This window comes from Prionailurus bengalensis, chromosome D4, assembly GCF_016509475.1.
Source record: "Prionailurus bengalensis isolate Pbe53 chromosome D4, Fcat_Pben_1.1_paternal_pri, whole genome shotgun sequence".
NCBI classification, from domain to species: Eukaryota; Metazoa; Chordata; class Mammalia; order Carnivora; family Felidae; genus Prionailurus; species Prionailurus bengalensis.
Window position 1 is genome coordinate 74,858,309 of NC_057359.1, and position 16,607 is coordinate 74,874,915.

Consider the following 16,607-nt stretch of genomic DNA (forward strand, 5'->3'; position numbering starts at 1 on the left):
TCCTATGAGGGCTGAGATGTTTTCATCATCTACAAGGGAAATTAGTATATTCACCCAAATGTCCTTTCAAATTTTTAGCTCCTGTCATGCTTTTGGTAACTTCTGTAACCTTTCCAATGCGGGAAGTATAGTGACTAAGCTTCCAAAGCCACACCTGGGCCCTGACATAGGGCTTCAAGCTTCTTCCCGAATCTGCCCCAGGTAAAGAGCATCTTCCCTTGGTTCCCAAAACTGTCATTGCTAAAGGTGAGAACCTTCTCTTGTGAGCTAAATAAATGAATGTTTCAAAAACACTTGTCAAGGGATACTTTCCTTGATTTTTAAATTTTGCTCCTTTTAGAGCCTTGGCTTTATTCCAGTCTACATGGAAAATTCTAGACATATTCCACCAGGCTGGGCTTCTTGCTCCTTTTAGGTTACTTCCAAAGATCTGGCCCTCCAGGCTCATCTACCCTCAACTTCTTGATGTGGCCTTTGAAGCCTTCTCCAGGTCATCCCTGACCATCTCCCCCTCCTTCTCCACCGTTCTCCATCTTTTACCCTTCAGCTTTGGGTCCAGACACGCTGTCCTCACTGTGATCCCTGGAAGATGTTAAGCTTCTTCCCTACTCAGGGCATTTGCATCTGTTGTTCCCTCTGCTTGGAATGCTCTTCCCCCAGATCTGTTCATGGCTGGCTCCTTCCCTTCATTCAGGTCCCTTCTCAGATGTAACCTTCTCAAAAAGACCTACCTGACCACCCAATATAAACCAGTCCCCAAGATTATCCTTTATCACATTACATATCATTATCTGAAAAAAAATTTTTTTAATTATTTCTTAATTATCTGTCTTCCTGTCCAAGGACATAAACCCCATGAGGGCTGGGATTTTGCCATGCGTCCTGCTTATCTCTCCAGTGCCTAGCATAATGACAGGTTCAATAAATATTTATTGAATGAAAGAATCTAATCTAATTGTTTTCAGACTACGCCCTCCCACCCTGGAATATAACCATGTTCTGTATCAAATATTAGAATGTCAAAATATCAGTCAGATGTCAATAGAAGTCAAAGTGAGGTGTTCCAACGGAGGCAGAGGCAGGGAACCCCACATCTAGGTAGTGCAGCGTCCCTTCCTGCTCCACAGAAGTGCTCAGTGCTCCAAGAAAGTGCTCATTGGGCACCCAGGTCTCCATGAAACTTAGTTGGAGAAGCAGCGTTCTGGTCTAATCTTTTAATTGTGTGGATGGAAGGTTCAGGCTCAGGCAAGGGATGGCACTTGCCCAGGTTCAAACAGTGAATCCATGACCTACATAAAACTGGAACCCTGGATACCTTTATCTGCAGGGTTCTTCATTCCCCGGCAGTATTGTTCATCAAATTCATTCATCTCCTCACTACATAACTATTTATTAAATGAATTTCAGGTACTAGACATCAAAAAGGGACTTAAAAGGGATGTCTTCAAGTAGTGTTACTCAGTGTCTCTGGGTCTCTAGTCCTGAGATCCTCATGTTTTTCAGTCCAGACACATCAGAACAAAGTCTGCCAGAAGGTGGCCATGCACCAGTAGCTCCTCATTTCCTGTTTACTTTTGTGAGTAATAAGATGTACATGCACAGAAACAGGCAGTGGGTTCCCGCCATGTGACAGACCCTGGGACTCCGAGATGAAGCAAACACAAGCCATTCTTTCACAGAGCTCACAGTCCAGGAGGAGAGGCCAGTGCAAATGACACAGCAGAGCAGGTAAGTGCTCTGGGTGAGCTAATCTCTGCTAGGGAGCGAAGAGGGAGAAGCTAACCCAGCTGGCATGTGTAGAGTCAGAGAAGGCTTGCTGGATGAGGGGCCATGTCATCGGAGTCCCAAACAATGAATAGGAGTGAGCCAGAGGAGACTGAGGGAGAGCAGGGGGCTGGAGATGAGAAAAGGCTTCCCAGCTTCTTGGAACATCCCATGCAAAGGCACTGGGTTGTCAAAGAGCTTTAGAGAGAGCTTTGAGTGGTTCAAAGTGAGTGGATGTTCTGGGAATGTGGTACAAAGGGCTCTGGGTGGAAGAAGTGCTGTACCCCTCCATTCTGACTGGGCTCTATTACATCAGAATTGCTGTGATTGAGGACAATAACCCTTAGATCTGACTTTCGAATTTGTTTTATTTTTCCACTCGATGGGGACCACCCCAAGCACACTTTGAGCCCCCAAAGCAAGGGCAAATGCAACAAGACTGGCTAGGTGGGGGTTTTTCTGGTCCTTCTCCAAATGCGAGGCCACTGGTGTGCGGGATTGGTCCTCTGTCAGGAAGAGCAAAGGGACCCGAAGTCTCTGTGTGTGTGGTGCGCACGCAGCACAGGGTGTTGAATGTATGTGTGTGAAAGTGTATACACACACGGAGGGGTGAATATGTGTGTGTGTTCAAGCATGGGGTGTGTGTACATGTGGGGGTAAGTGTGTGTGTGCGTGTGTGTGAATGTATATATAGGCACACATGGGGCCATGTTGTGTGACAATGTGTGTGTATGTCTGTGTGTGCATGGGGGTGAGTTGTGTGTGAATGTATGTGTGTCGTGGGCCTGAGGCTGGAATAGGAGTAGGTGGAGGGCTGGGGACCAACACCATTGTGGTAGGGTCACCTCCCTAAGGAAAAAAAAATCTCAAGGCAACCTGACTATAGACGTACATGACAACATCCCTCGCGACCTTGTCACATGAGATCACTTAATCAGACTGCATGTTTGTGTGTTACCATATATGGGAGGCAAAGAAGTAGAAAATATATAAAAAAACTACGCCATGTGGCATTTGGGGGTCAGTTCTTCGAGTGCAAACCTAAATGAGCCGAGCTGGCACGAATAAAGTTGCTTCCTGGAAAGAAAAGCCTCCGTGTCACGACTCTCTGTGCGAGAATCCTGCTACATCATGACACAATTACAAACACCTTTTCTGAGTCTCACGTCGTTGCAGGAGCTGAGGGGTTAATACTGATTTCCCGAAGCCAGTGTTTTAGGCTGGAGAAGCTTATCTCACTCTCCCCAGGATTCTTGGTTCACCCTTGTAGTAACATTTAAATTAACTTGCTTCGATGGTCCAAATGTCAGTCCAAATGGCAGACTACACAAGATAGAAATGTGCTCACATTAGCAGAAAAACAGAACAAAACAAACCAAACAAAAAAACCCCAACGTCTGCAGGCCTGCCCATAACAGCTGACTCAAACCACTTGTGAGCTGATGTCCCCCAAGAGGATTCTGGCTTTTCCTTCTTGAATATTTTTTGTAGAAATGGGGAGAAGGGCATGGGGACATTAGATAGTGTTCAGCCCATGGAAGTCTGAGGTAAAAGGGATAGTAATAGATAACATTCCGCAGAGAATGGAGAGGGCGCTAAGCAGTTTATACACGGGGTCTCATTTAATATTCACGAATGAGGAGGTATAATTATCCTCATCCTCATTCTGCTAACGGAGAGGGCGAGGCCTGTGGTCCTACCGCTGGTGGGAACTTCAAAACCCTACGTGGCTTGCCCACAGCAGGTCAGGAGCACAGTGGAGGACACAACCCCAGTAGTTGAACGCTGTCTCCTTATTCTTTGTTAAACAGTTTCTAAGATTTACCATCACGATGGGGCTTCATTTGGGAAGATGATTACTTCTTTGCTTTTCTAATGGACTAGATGTGGAGATTTTTCTTTACAGAGAAACCCTCAAAGACCCTCATTTTTTGGAGATTTTGGTTTTGGAATGCTTGTAAATTTTGCAAATCTAGCTTATGAGATAACGCATCTCTCAAGAGGCTCCTGTGTGTGGGTGTATGTGTGTGTTGTATGTGTGTGCATATGTATTGGTCCTTTATCCGAACGCTTACAAATGTCAAGAAAATCTGCAGTTCTTTTTTCCTGGGTCTCTTGTGTTCTCTATGCATTGTCTGTGTTTTGTGTTCTCTACCAACACCCTCTCTGTTCTGTTCATCTTAACCAAGGCTTTGCAAAAGCTGAGGTTTGCTTTCATCTCAAAACATTATATTCCCCTGCTCTCAGTTTAGCTCTTTTCTATAGCTATCATCCAACTGGGGTTATTCAGTTAGATGAAAATTTGAATTCTTAAGATTACCAAAATAAAATTTGTGTGTGCTTAAAATTCAGCATATGGGGAACTCTCTATTAAGGAGTAAATGTAGATGTATTCTGGCTTTGAGGACTTTTTTTATGATGATGTTTAAGCTGCAATATTTAGTATGCCTCAGGAATAGAATTAATATCCTTTGTAGAATGTTTATGTTTTTATACTTCAATTTCAACTTAAAATTTAAAGTCTCTGACTCTATAATTAAACACTATAAGACTAGTCAGTAGTACTGTTTGCACTACTAATAGTGCAACAACTATTTAAGGATGTTTAAGTCTAAATTTCTTCCTTTAAATGAGTGATTTCCCAGTTGAATTCCTTCATTCAATACATTTTCATTATAGAGCCACTACCTTCCAAGCACTGTGCTAGGTGTGGGGGGCTTCAGCCCTGAAAGGCAGATGTGCCTGCTGCCTTGTAAACACATAAAAATAGGGGTGCCTGGGTGGCTTAGCCAGTTAACCGTCCAACTTTGGCTCAGGTCACCACCTCACCGTTTGTGAGTTTGAGCCCTGGGTCAGGCTCTGTGCTGACAGCTCAGAGCCTAGAGCCTGCTTCAGTTTCTGTGTCTACCTCTCTCTCTGCCCCTCCCCCACCCACTCTGTGGGGGTATCTTTTTTCTTTTTTAAGTTTTATTTATTTGAGAGAGAGAGAGAGAGAGAGAGAGAGAATGAGTGGGGAGGGGCAGAGAGAGAGGGAGAGAGAGAATCCCAAGCAGGTTCTGTACCTGCAGCACAGAGCCCAACGTGGGGCTTGAACGCATGAACTGTGAGATCATGACCTGAGCCAAAACGGAGAGTCAGATGCTTAACCAACAGAGCCACCCAGGCACCCCTCTACTGTATCTTCTGAAGAGTCTGCTGGTGCCTGAATACTAGGATTGCCAAACTAAGGAATCCAGACCACCTTGTTCCAGGCATCCAGAATCTGAGTGTTAGGATTTGAAAATTCTTCCACTAGTGCTTTATTAGCTATAGAATTAATTAAGAGCCCCCCCCCCCCAGTCCACCTGGGGGATTATTGCTGGGCCCCAGATTCTCTACTACTTCGGTTGGGGAGATCTGATGACTCTTAGAGTTACAGTTAAAATCTTTGCAGTCAACATCCTTTCCACCTGATACATTTTTTCCCCATTTATTTTAGAATCGTCATCATCATCTCCCTGTTTAGGGGTTCAGTCCCCATCCCCATCACTCTCTCCACTGCTCCTATTGCCCATACGTAGCACGTACATTGCCCTGAATCACGTTTTTAAGAAATCCTCCACCCCCACCCCACTAGAATGTCAGCTTCTTGAGAGCAGAGACCCTGCTTATGTTCCTAATGGGTATAGTGTCATGCAGAGAGAACACGGCCTGGCACAAGGTAAGCTCTCCCCAAACGCTGGGGGAATGAATGAACTGAACGCATTGGCCTCCTAAAATGGCATCAAGTCCATTGGTCCTTTTGTTGATGTATGTTGTCAATCACAGGGAAATTCCCCTTCTGAAATTCTCTGGGGCATTTTAAACAGGGAATCCTATTTACTCAGCTCACACAACACTTTCTGATCACAGAGGCAGTATCACATTTACTTTACTGTTTCCATGAAAACCCTGTCCAGATTTTCTCCGTACCATCAGGAGGTGGAACACTGAGTGATAGAAAGTTTCCCGTGCATTCTGTCTCCGTTAATCACCCTCCCCTCAAAGAAACGTGCCTTTTTGTCCATCTTTTGTTAAGATCCCCAAAGGAACTTTTTTTTTTTCACAGAAAAAGTTTTCAAAACTTTTTGGTAGGCAAAAAGCTATTTCTGGATGAGTAACAAGAAGAAAGTGCCCTTTAGATGGGGTGGTTGGTAAAATCGCCATCCTCTCTCTTACTCCCCAAGATTTCAGGGGATGGGCTGGAGAGTCAGGATTTATTTCATCCCCCCAACAAGCCTAGGCTACTGCACTGGTCTCCTGTCTCCCGCGCTGCTGTCTCATCTCTACTTTGCCTTTGTTTCTGAGAGTTTCACTCAACAAAGAATTGTGTGTTGATCTATTTTTCCTTCAGTAGTTTGAAGGCTTTATTCTATTGTCTTGTTTTTGTTGAGCAGCTGTGTGCAACTGTCATTGTTTGCCTGAATGTCATGTGCCTTTTTTCTCTGACTGCTTTTAAGATTTTTCTTTTCTTTGTTCACTTGAATATGATAAGCCTTTGTTCATTTTTTCTTCTTAACTAGTTTCTTTTAGAAAAAAGTATCCTGTTTGTGTCTTATTGGATTTCTTGGGTCCGTTGGTTTTTTTTTTTTTTTTTTTTTTTAATCAACTTGGGAAAGTTTTGGCTGTTATTTCTCTAAGTATTTTTTCTGCTTCAAATCCTTTTTTCTCTCTTTCTGGGACTCTACTGAAACATATATTGGGCCTCGGGATTTGTTCCCTAGGTCACTGAGGTCCTGCTTCAGTGTTTTATTTTCTCTATATGCCTTAGTGTGGATCATTTTTATTGGCCTGACTTTGAGTTCATCAGTACTTTAAAATTTTTTTTAAAATTAGTTTTCTTTATTTTTGAGAGGCAGAGAGAGAGTGTGTGTGTGGGAGGGGCAGAGAGATAGGGAGACACAGGATCAGAACTGTCAGCACAGAGCCCGACGTGGGGCTCGAACTCATGAACTGTGAGATCATGACCTGAGCTGAAGTTAGACGCTCAACCATCTGAGCCACCCAGGCACCCCCCACTGTTTTCATTTAAAATTGTGAACATAGGGGGGCTGGCACCCAACTCTTGATTTCGGTTCAGGTCATGATCTCAGGGTTGTGGGATCAAGTTCTGCATCGGGATCTGTGCTGGGTGTGGAGCCTGCTTAAGATTTTCTCCTTCTTTCTCTCTCTCCCTCTCTCTCTGTCCACCTCCCCTGCTCATGCTCTTTCTCTTAAAAAAATTGTGAACATATCTATAATACCTATTTTAAAGACATTGCCTCCTGATTCCAACAGTTCTGCCATCTCTGGGTATGTTTCTACTGATTTCTTTCTCTTTCTGATTTATGTCACATTTTTCCTGATTTTTGTCCATGTCTAGTAATTTTTTCTAATATGCTGGATATGTGGATACTATGTTGTTGAGAGCCTGGATTTTTATTGTCTTCCTTTGAAAGGTGTTGAGTTTTGTTGTTATGTTGGGTTTCTTTTTTTTCCTGGCAGGCTTGATTTCATCAAGACTTGTTCTTTAAATCTGCTTTTCTTTTCATTTTTAAAAATATTTATTCGTTTCGAGATTGAAAGATAGAGAGTGAGTGGGGGGAGGGGTAGAGTGAGAGGGAGAGAGAGAATCCCAAGCAGGCTCCATGTTGTCAGCACAGAGCCTGTTGTGGGGCTGAGACTCACATACTGTGAGATCATGACCTGAGCCAAAACCAAGAAGAGTCAGACACTTAACTGACTGAGCCACCCAGGTGCCCCTGGTCAAGGCTTGTTCTAAGGGCTTGTTAGGATGAGACTCATGGAGTGTGGTATAGCCTACTCCTAGAAATGGCTTACTGGGGTCTCAACCGATTGCCTGGGCTTCCAGTCATCTGTTTCTACTCTGGCTGCTCAGAACCCCGTGTGAGCCCAGTAGTGTGTGACCTCTGTGATCCTCATTCAGTTTTTGGATCCCCTGGTGACTCCTTCTGCAATGCTTCGGCACATGCACAGTTTAATATCCAACCAAAGGGACCTGCACGAAGACTTCTGCAGCTTGTAGCTTCTCTGCATAGCATCCTTTTTTCCTGCAGCTTTCTCCACAAATTCTAGCTTCCCCAGCAGACCAAAAGCCTGACACCTGTTTGCTCTACCTTGTCAAATGGCTACCGTCTTTGGATTATACTTCCCTGGGCCACTGTTTGGAAATTGCATGGACAGGAAGCTGAGGGGGATGTAGCTTATCACATATTTCCCTTATCTTCAAGGCCACAGCCCTACATTTTCTGTTGGCCGATGCCCCTAGGCAGCTGCACCATATATTTTGTCCAGTTTTGTAGCTGTTGTGACAACAAGCTAAGTCCATTGGTCATTATTCTGCATGGTAGAAGTCCCAGTGTCTTCCTTTTCTCAGAGCTCAGAGTAGAGCCTAGAACTAAGTGCTGCTGTTAGTTGAATGAATGCACAGTGATTTTGTTCTGTGACCTGGCTAGGAGCATGTGGTAGAGCGACATACAGGACCTGTGTCTCTGGCTTTTTGGTCTGGACTTTACTAGGCTGTACTGTGTGGGGCTTCATTTTTCCTTCATGGTTCTGCATTGGGGCCCAGGATTCATGCAACATACCTTTGTGGAAAGAAGGCTTAAGTTCCCTATGGTTGACTTCTTCTCTCCTTTATGAAATTGACACCCACACTTGCAATGAAACCACATTTAACCTTTCAGGATTCACTTTAGGGGACTAGCGGGGAAGCACAGGGAAATGTCCAGTGTTTTTCAGTACTCTCTTCCTAGCTTCCTTCTTCATTTCACAAAGCCACGGAACACTGCTTAGAGTATCTGATGCAGCCATGGGCTACTTTTCTGTCTTCTGGAATAGTCCTAATGCTAAGCCTAGTCCTTCTGGAGCAACTGTCTATTGATTTACATTCTTTTAAGCTGATGCTGAGATATTGATTTCTATTGAAGCTATTTCCTGGGAGTGGCCGCAGGCAGAAGTAGGGTTGGGAGATTGTGTCAGGTCAGAATGGTGGGGCATGGAGGGAAGAAAGCCTCTGCTTATGAGACATGCAGTCCTGGTCAATTTTCTTAAGCTCTCTAGGCCTCAGTTTCCTCATGTATAAAATGGGAGTAATAATACCTATCTTCTAGGTAAGGTTAATGAGTTAACAAGGTGAAACTCCTAGTGTGGTACCTGCCTCAGGGTAAGTTCTCAATAATGGTAAATGTTCCTTCCCTTCTTCCCTTTCTCCCTTCCTTCCTCTCTTCTTTCTGTCCTTCAGTCCCTTCCTTCCTTCACTCCTTCCCTGATCCCCTCTTTTTCTTTTCTTTTCCTTCCTTCCTTCCTTCCTTCCTTCCTCCCTCCCTTCCTTAGAGAAGACAGGGTAGAAAGAAGCAGTATGTTTTGTTATAGTGATGAAGAGCACTTAATAAAAACCACTTCCCTAAGGTGTGATTGAATCACAAAAAGCTGTAGAACATGGTTTTTGTAATCAGCCCACTCTCAGTTCAAATCTTGGTTCCCAAGCTCACGACCTGTAAGACTTTAGAAGAGTCACCTCTTCAAGCCTCAGGTTTTGTTTGTTTGTTTTTTGTTTTAAAGTTTACTTATTTATTGTGTGTGTGTGTGTGGGGGGGTGGTAGGGGCAGAGAGAGAGAGGGGAGAGAGAATCCCAAGCAGGCTCTGCACTATCAGCGTGGAGACTGATGCAGGGGTCGAACTCACAAACTGTGAGATCATGACCTGAGCTGAGATCAAGGTCTGTAGCTTAACCAACTGAGCCACTCAGGTGCCTGAAGCCTTGGTTTATTCAGCTGTGAAGTGGAGGTAATAATTCTGGATGGGTATTATGTTGAGAATTGAATAAAAATTGAGTAAATGGAAAGCAACCACCTGAGCCTGCTATGGCTGTGCTCAAATTCTCTCTCTCAGTTCATTCTGGACCAGTTCCAGAACAAGCTCCAGGATGAGCTGCTTGGTTGGTCTAGCTTCCTCTTGTCCTGACTTTCTCTCCTTTCTTCTTGCTGGGGAACATTGGTCTAGAATGGAGACGAGGGTGACATCTGAACTTATATTTCTGCCAAAACATAAATGATAAAAATTTATTTTGTGGATTTCAGTTGGAAATGATCCCCCCATCCCCACCTTTCCCAACCTACTTCCTGCCCCCACATAAAGCTTGTTTTCATTCTGGGCAAGATCCTCAGGGATAGACAGGATTGGACAAATCCTCTAATAATTTATGATGGGAAATAAAGAATAATAATAAAAATTGATAACAATAGTGAATAAGATACAATAAAGTTAAGAATAACAGATAATATTAAAACAATAAGTCATCTCCCATTGGAAATTGGAAGGCACGTGCTAATGGGGAGAGACTATGTGTAACAGTCTGCTCCACAAATGTAGCTCTACTTGATGCTGTTCCAAAGAGGGAATAAGACACCATCTAATAGGGAGAAAGACAGAAAAACAATGAGCTGTGATGGGAGTGGGGCGGGGGTGGCATCTGAGGAAACCCCTGCATGGGTCATCCAGGGAAGGTTCCACAGAGCAAGTAATGTTTGAACTGAGTCTTCCTCCCGAGATAGGGGGCAAGGCAAGCACTCTACCCAGAGTGAAAAGTGGACCAAGAAATGAGAAAAAGCAGCACTTTGACCAGTGGTGTGGAAACCAGTGTGTACCAGTTTGCAAGAGCTGGATTAACTTTTCAGGAATTTTGGGAGCCAGTCACTAAACACAGCCATGATTAAAAATTAAATTATTATGGGGGCACCTGGGTGGTTCAGTTGGTTAAGTGCCTGACTCTTGATTTCGGCTCAGGTCATGATCTTGAAGTTTGTGGATGGAGCCCAGCATCAGACTCCATGCCCATAACGAGGAGCCTGCTTGGGATTTTCTCTCCCTGTCTCTCTGCTCCTCCTCTGCTCATGCTGTCTGTGTCTCTCTCAAAAATAAATATTAAAAGAATTTTTTAAATAAAAAAATTAAAAAAACTTGTCACTTCTTAAATGGCACTACATTTTACTCTCATCTATCCTCTTGAGGTTACTTATTTCTACTGTATCTGTGGGGTGGAAATCTGATATGATGATATGCCAGTATGTGTCTCTTCCTGACTCCCTACTCAATGGCAATACATCAGCTGCTTGAAATTGATCATGGTGAAAATACACCCTGGATACCAGCAAATGGTACGCATTAGGGCTTTATTTTGGTGTGCTGGTTATTAAACATCTATCAGCATACCACTGCCTACAACGTAGGGGAAGAGGACACCAGCTGAAGCAGAGAGACTGGTAGAGGCTGAATCAAGAAGGGCCTTGGGTGCCAAGTTCAGGAGTTTGGATTTCCCCTTGAAGTGGATAGGAAGCTGCTAGAGCATTTTATTTTTTATTTTATTATTTTAATATAATTTATTGTCAAGTTAGCTAACATACATTGTATAGAGTGTGCTCTTGGTTTTGGGGGTAGGTTCCCATGATTCATCCTTACATATGATACCCAGTGCTCATCCCAACAAGTGCCCTCCTCAATGCCCATCACCCATTTTCCCCTCTCCTCCACCCCCCCCACCCCCTTCAACCCTCAGTTTCTTCTCTGTATTTAAGAGTCTCTTATGGGTTTGCCTCTCTCTCTGTTTGAAACTATTTTTTCCCCTTCCCTTCTCCCATGGTCTTCTGTTAAGTTTCTCAAGTTCCACATATGAGTGAAAACATTAACAACTCAGGAAACAATAGATGTTGGTGAGGATGTGGAGAAACGGGAACCCTCTTGCACTGTTGGTGGGAATGCAAACTGGCTGCAGTCGCTCTGGAAACAGTGTGGAGGTTCCTCAAAAAATTAAAATAGAACTGCCCTATAACCCAGCAATAGCACTGCTAGGAATTTACCCAAGGGATACAGGAGTGTTGATTCATAGGGGCACATGTACCCCAATGTTATAGCAATGCTATCAACAATAGCCAAATTATGGAAAGAGCCCAATTGTCTGTCAACTGATGAATAGGTGAAGAAGATGTGGTTTATATATACAATGGAATACTACTTGGCGATGAGAAAGAATGAAATCCTGCCATTTGCAACAACGTGGATGGAACTGGAGGGTATTATGCTAAGCGCTAGAGCATTTTAAAGCAGGAGAGCTATGTGATCCAATTTATCATAGAAAGACCACTTGGGCTGCTATGTGGTGGCTGGACTGGAGTGGGCTTCAATTGGGACAGGGAGACCAGTGAGGAGGTTACTGAAATAAAGAAGAAAGGATGGAATCAGCCTTTGTAAGTGATTAATTATCAGGGGTAAGGGAGTGTGGCCAGTCTAAGATGGCCCCGGGTCCTGCCTTGGAGGACTTGGTAGAAGATGGCAATGCCTCTGAAGTGTTGGTGGACAGGAAGAATGTCTTGGAGACATGAGAACATTCCTGTGCATCGGGCCTTTATTCTTCTGTTTCTGCTTATATCAAATCCACAAGCACTTACTTACAGGGATTTACTTTTGCTGTATAAAGTTGGGTTTCTCTGACCTTTTGCGCATGGACTGCATCCTGTAGAGGGAATCCACAGTACTGAGGTAGATCTGACCTGGCTCCCTTTATTCTGATGATTCCTTGGGTATGATGGTCTCCTCCCTGACCCTCAGTTTACTTATCTGTAAAATGGGTGTTGTCACCCACATCTTCTTCTCCTCCCCATGGAACTCTTGAGAGAAGGGACACAAAGCAGTGATTTTTTTCCAACAGTGTCAGATTGTTTTCCCCAGCTCAGGGGTGAAAACTGGGAGAGTTCCCTAGCACAGAGGGAAGCAAAGTCTAGGTATGTGTCATTCCTGAAAAAAAGCAGGGAGCACTAACAGGGATTCTGGGTCCCCACATGGTGGCTGCAGAACTGTTTCCCATCTGAGAGCATGGAGTGCAAGGGATTGTTGGGGTAGTTGTCACCAACCACGCCAGAGGAGTCCAAGGTGCAACTCATTTGAGATTGGCTCTGGGACAGCTGGCAGGTGGCTAGTGCTCAGACATCTTGTTCTTTGCCCCTGAAGTAATTAGCAGTCCCCACTGAGTGAGTCACACTTGCTATCAGTCTGCGATTGTGCCGTGGGGTCCCAGGTCCAAATGTTAACTAAACCAAACACAAGGAATCACCCATATGGAATGTGAGCCCCCTTGTTTTTTGTCTTCACACCTCGTTTGTTTCCTTTAGGAGCACTTACCAAAATGTGTTTTTATTTGTTACTTTCTTCATTGTATCTCCTCACAGTTTCCTCTCAAAGGTGTGGAAGCTTAATGTGCCCAATAGTCATGTCTTTTTCACCACCAGCTCCCAGAAGGGACATGAAATATCAATTGTTGCACGAATTAACCAAGCCTCCAGCCCATCATTTACTCTACCCTATTTTATTACAATCTTATAATTTCTATAATTTGGTTTGGTTTCCTTAAATGTGGAAGGGAAGAAATAGAGAACAGAAATTTCAGGTCACTTTCTGACAGAATGACAGTGGCCATTTATCGAGCACTGACCAGGGGTCATGCATCTTCACGGGCATTATCTCATTTACCCTCATAAGGGAACTAGCTGGGATGGTTCACTATTATCTCCATTTTGCAGATGAGAAAAGTAAAGCTCAGTTAGACTAGCTCTGCTGAGGTCTCACAGCTGGAGCATAGTGGAATGGAGAATGTAATACCTAAATCGCTCTAGCTTCAGGGTCTTGCTTTTTGCTTCATATGCCAGTGCTTTGAAAATTCTGGCTCTCAAGTCTGGCTGTACATTGCAACTATTTGGGAGTTAAAAAAAAAAAAAGGTTGCGGGCAACTGGGTGGTTAGTTGGTTAAGTGTCTGACTTCGGCTTAGGTCATGATCTCATGGTTTGTGAGTTTGAGCCCTATGTTGGGCTCTGTTCTGACAGCTCAGAGCCTGAAGCCTGCCTCGGATTCTGTGTCTCCCTCTGTCTTTGCCCCTCCCTTGCTCATACTCTGTTTATCTCTGTCTCAAAAATAAATAATAAACATTTAAAAAATAGATGGTTGCTTGTCTCCCACTGTTGAGGATTCTGATTTAATTAGCCTAGAGTACGACTTGGGGCATCGGGGCATTTAAATCTGTCTCCATTTCCTACACCCAAAAATGTGCAGTCAAAATTGAAAATCATTGCTCTGAAAAGCATGACGTAAACATGGAGCCGGTCAAGCAGCTTTGTTCGGGGCAACTCCAGGCAGGGCTCACTGGGAAAGGCTTTGACAATGGTGCATCATGGCCGCCTGGGATAAATGCACAGCACAGAGAGGAGAGGGCTCTTGGTAGGATGTCTCCCTAAAAGGTGAGACTTGATGTTACTCATCTGTAGTATGGGGATGATGACCACTCTGGCATTGCTTAGCTGGGATCCGAGAATCTTAGGTCTGGAAGTAAACTTAGAGATTCTCTCTGAGGTCCAAAGAAGTTAGACGACTTGCCTAAGCCCATACAGTGAGCAGGAGGCAGAGACACAGGCCAAAACAGTGAATGAGAAGCTCCAGATTTATCACTCTGGCTGTGTGGCTCTGGCAAGTCACTGTACCTTCCTGAGCCTCCGATTCCTCACCTGGAGAACAGCCTTGATGATACTGTATCTACTCTCCAGGGTTCTGTGATGCTGAAGGGAAATTGTGTTTGCAACGTGCTTAGCACAGTGCTTGACACGGGGTAGGTGCTCCAATCTTTTTGTGGTTGACAAAAGCAGAGTAGAGAATATAGACAAAGGCAAAATGGGGCCCCAGAGGTCATCCTGGGTAGGTGGCGACATTTCAAAGAACCTGGGTCCAGTGGAGAAGGAACCCAAGTGATCCTGTAGTTGGGAGCTGATGGGGTCGGGGGGTGGCTGACTTGAGGCCTGTGTTGCAGCCAGAGTTAGGGCACCTCTGCTTCGGTAAGGTTGGGTTGATAGGAAAGTGGCCCGTCAGAGAAATAGCACATCAAGTGACACCTGGCATTCCGGAAGGGACCACAACCTTGGATCTCTCCTGGGGTAAAAGCAGTCCTTCAATCTATGCTCATTGTATCACATGGAAGACTGAGTCATCTTTTGAGGGTTTGGAAGTCCATTCCTGGTAGTGCCAACATCTGTGGGAGAAGATGAGTTTTACTGACTTGAGGTTAGGGAACCAGGCTCTGTTAGAAGACTGAATGAGATGCTGCAGGTGAGGCATTCAGGACTCTGAATGCCCAATAAATGTTAGCTAACAATAAACGTAGGGCATTGAACACTTTTATCCTGCCTGGGTTCAAATGCTGGCTTAGCTCAGTAATTATGAATAAGTGGACTTCATCTCTCAGGCCTCATTTCTCTCATCTGTAAAATGGGCTGATAGTGCAATTCCATCGTATTTTGAGGTAAGGGAACCATATGAAGTTGAGCTCAAGTTTCTGGAAGGAGGTAAGAGCCCAGGAAATGGCTATCCCAAGACTGGTGTTGAAGTCTGGGTGATATGCGATGGTGAGTGTCCCCCCCAAGCCCAATTATGAGTCAGGGGGATCTGGTGAGCAATGCGGGGATGGAGATTGTTATCAACATAGAACAGTATTCACCAACTCCAGACCTTACATTTCTTTTAAAAAAATTTTTTTTAACGTTTATTTATTTTTGAGACAGAGAGAGACAGAGTATGAATGGGGGAGGGTCAGAGAGAGGGAGACACAGAATCCGAAACAGGCTCCAGGCTCTGAGCTGTCAGCACAGAGCCCGACTTGGGGCTCGAACTCACGAACCATGAGATCATGACCTGAGCCGAAGTCAGCTGCTTAACCGACTGAGCCACCCAGGCACCCCTCCAGACCTTACATTTCAAGTCTAGTTACTTTTCTGTGTCTTGCACTGATGGGGTGAAAAGTCCCTGCATGCCAGCTGGAGAGTTTTGTAGCTTAAGGTATGAGGGGGAATTTTGCTTTCTTTTGGAGAAACTCTCTTATCTCCCGAAAAAGGGAAGCTTGTTGGAGAGTCAGGCATTATAAGCACAGAATTATTGAGACCTGTTTGTAAACCGCTTATGGAAGGGATTTTAGCTCCCTGCGTCCACCTCTGCTCAGGATTCTCAGAGGAAGAAACTGAGATCCATGGAAATAAAGTGGTTCATTGGCCCAAGGCCTTGGAATTTGCCAGGTGGCATACGTGGGCCTGGAACACAGGTCTGTTGACTCTGGATGCACTGTTTCCTACAATTCTACCCTTGGGCACTGTTTTTGTTATTATTATTATTGTTGTTGTTGTTATTGTACGTATGTGGGGGTGAGTGTGAGCAGTGTAAACATGGATAGTAGTCACAATATGTAACAATCGGTTAGTTTTATCTTTTTGCTCCCAAGTTCCTAGAGATGGAGAGTCCTTTTGAGACCTGATTGAAAATGTTGTCTTTGGTAAGCTTAGATTAGATGACTTTTCTCATCTGGAGAACTGCCAGTATGAGTTTTGTAGCTATTTGGTTTTTAATAAGGTTAGGGCCAATAATTCATTTCTCTCTTTAAGTGTAAAAAATGTTTTGTCCTCCTCACTCCCAGGAGTGAGTGCCCACTGAATGTGAGAAGAGTGCAGAAGGGCACCCGTACAGCCACAGGGTTCCCCCTGGGAGGGAAATTTTGAGACTGAAGTTTTGGAGGAGAGCCTTATCCTCCCTTAATCCATGTCTGATTTTACACGCAACTATTAGCGGGAAACAAGATATTTCTGTGTGACCATTTTTGACCCACAGAAAGGGCGATTTAATATGGCCCCAGCCTGATATTGATGAGTCCAGCTAACGCTCTGGGAGAGAGATGGCTGAGTTGAACCCTTTCGATTCTTGCCGATTTATATTTTTGTAAGAGGCAGTGGGGTACCGTGTCAGG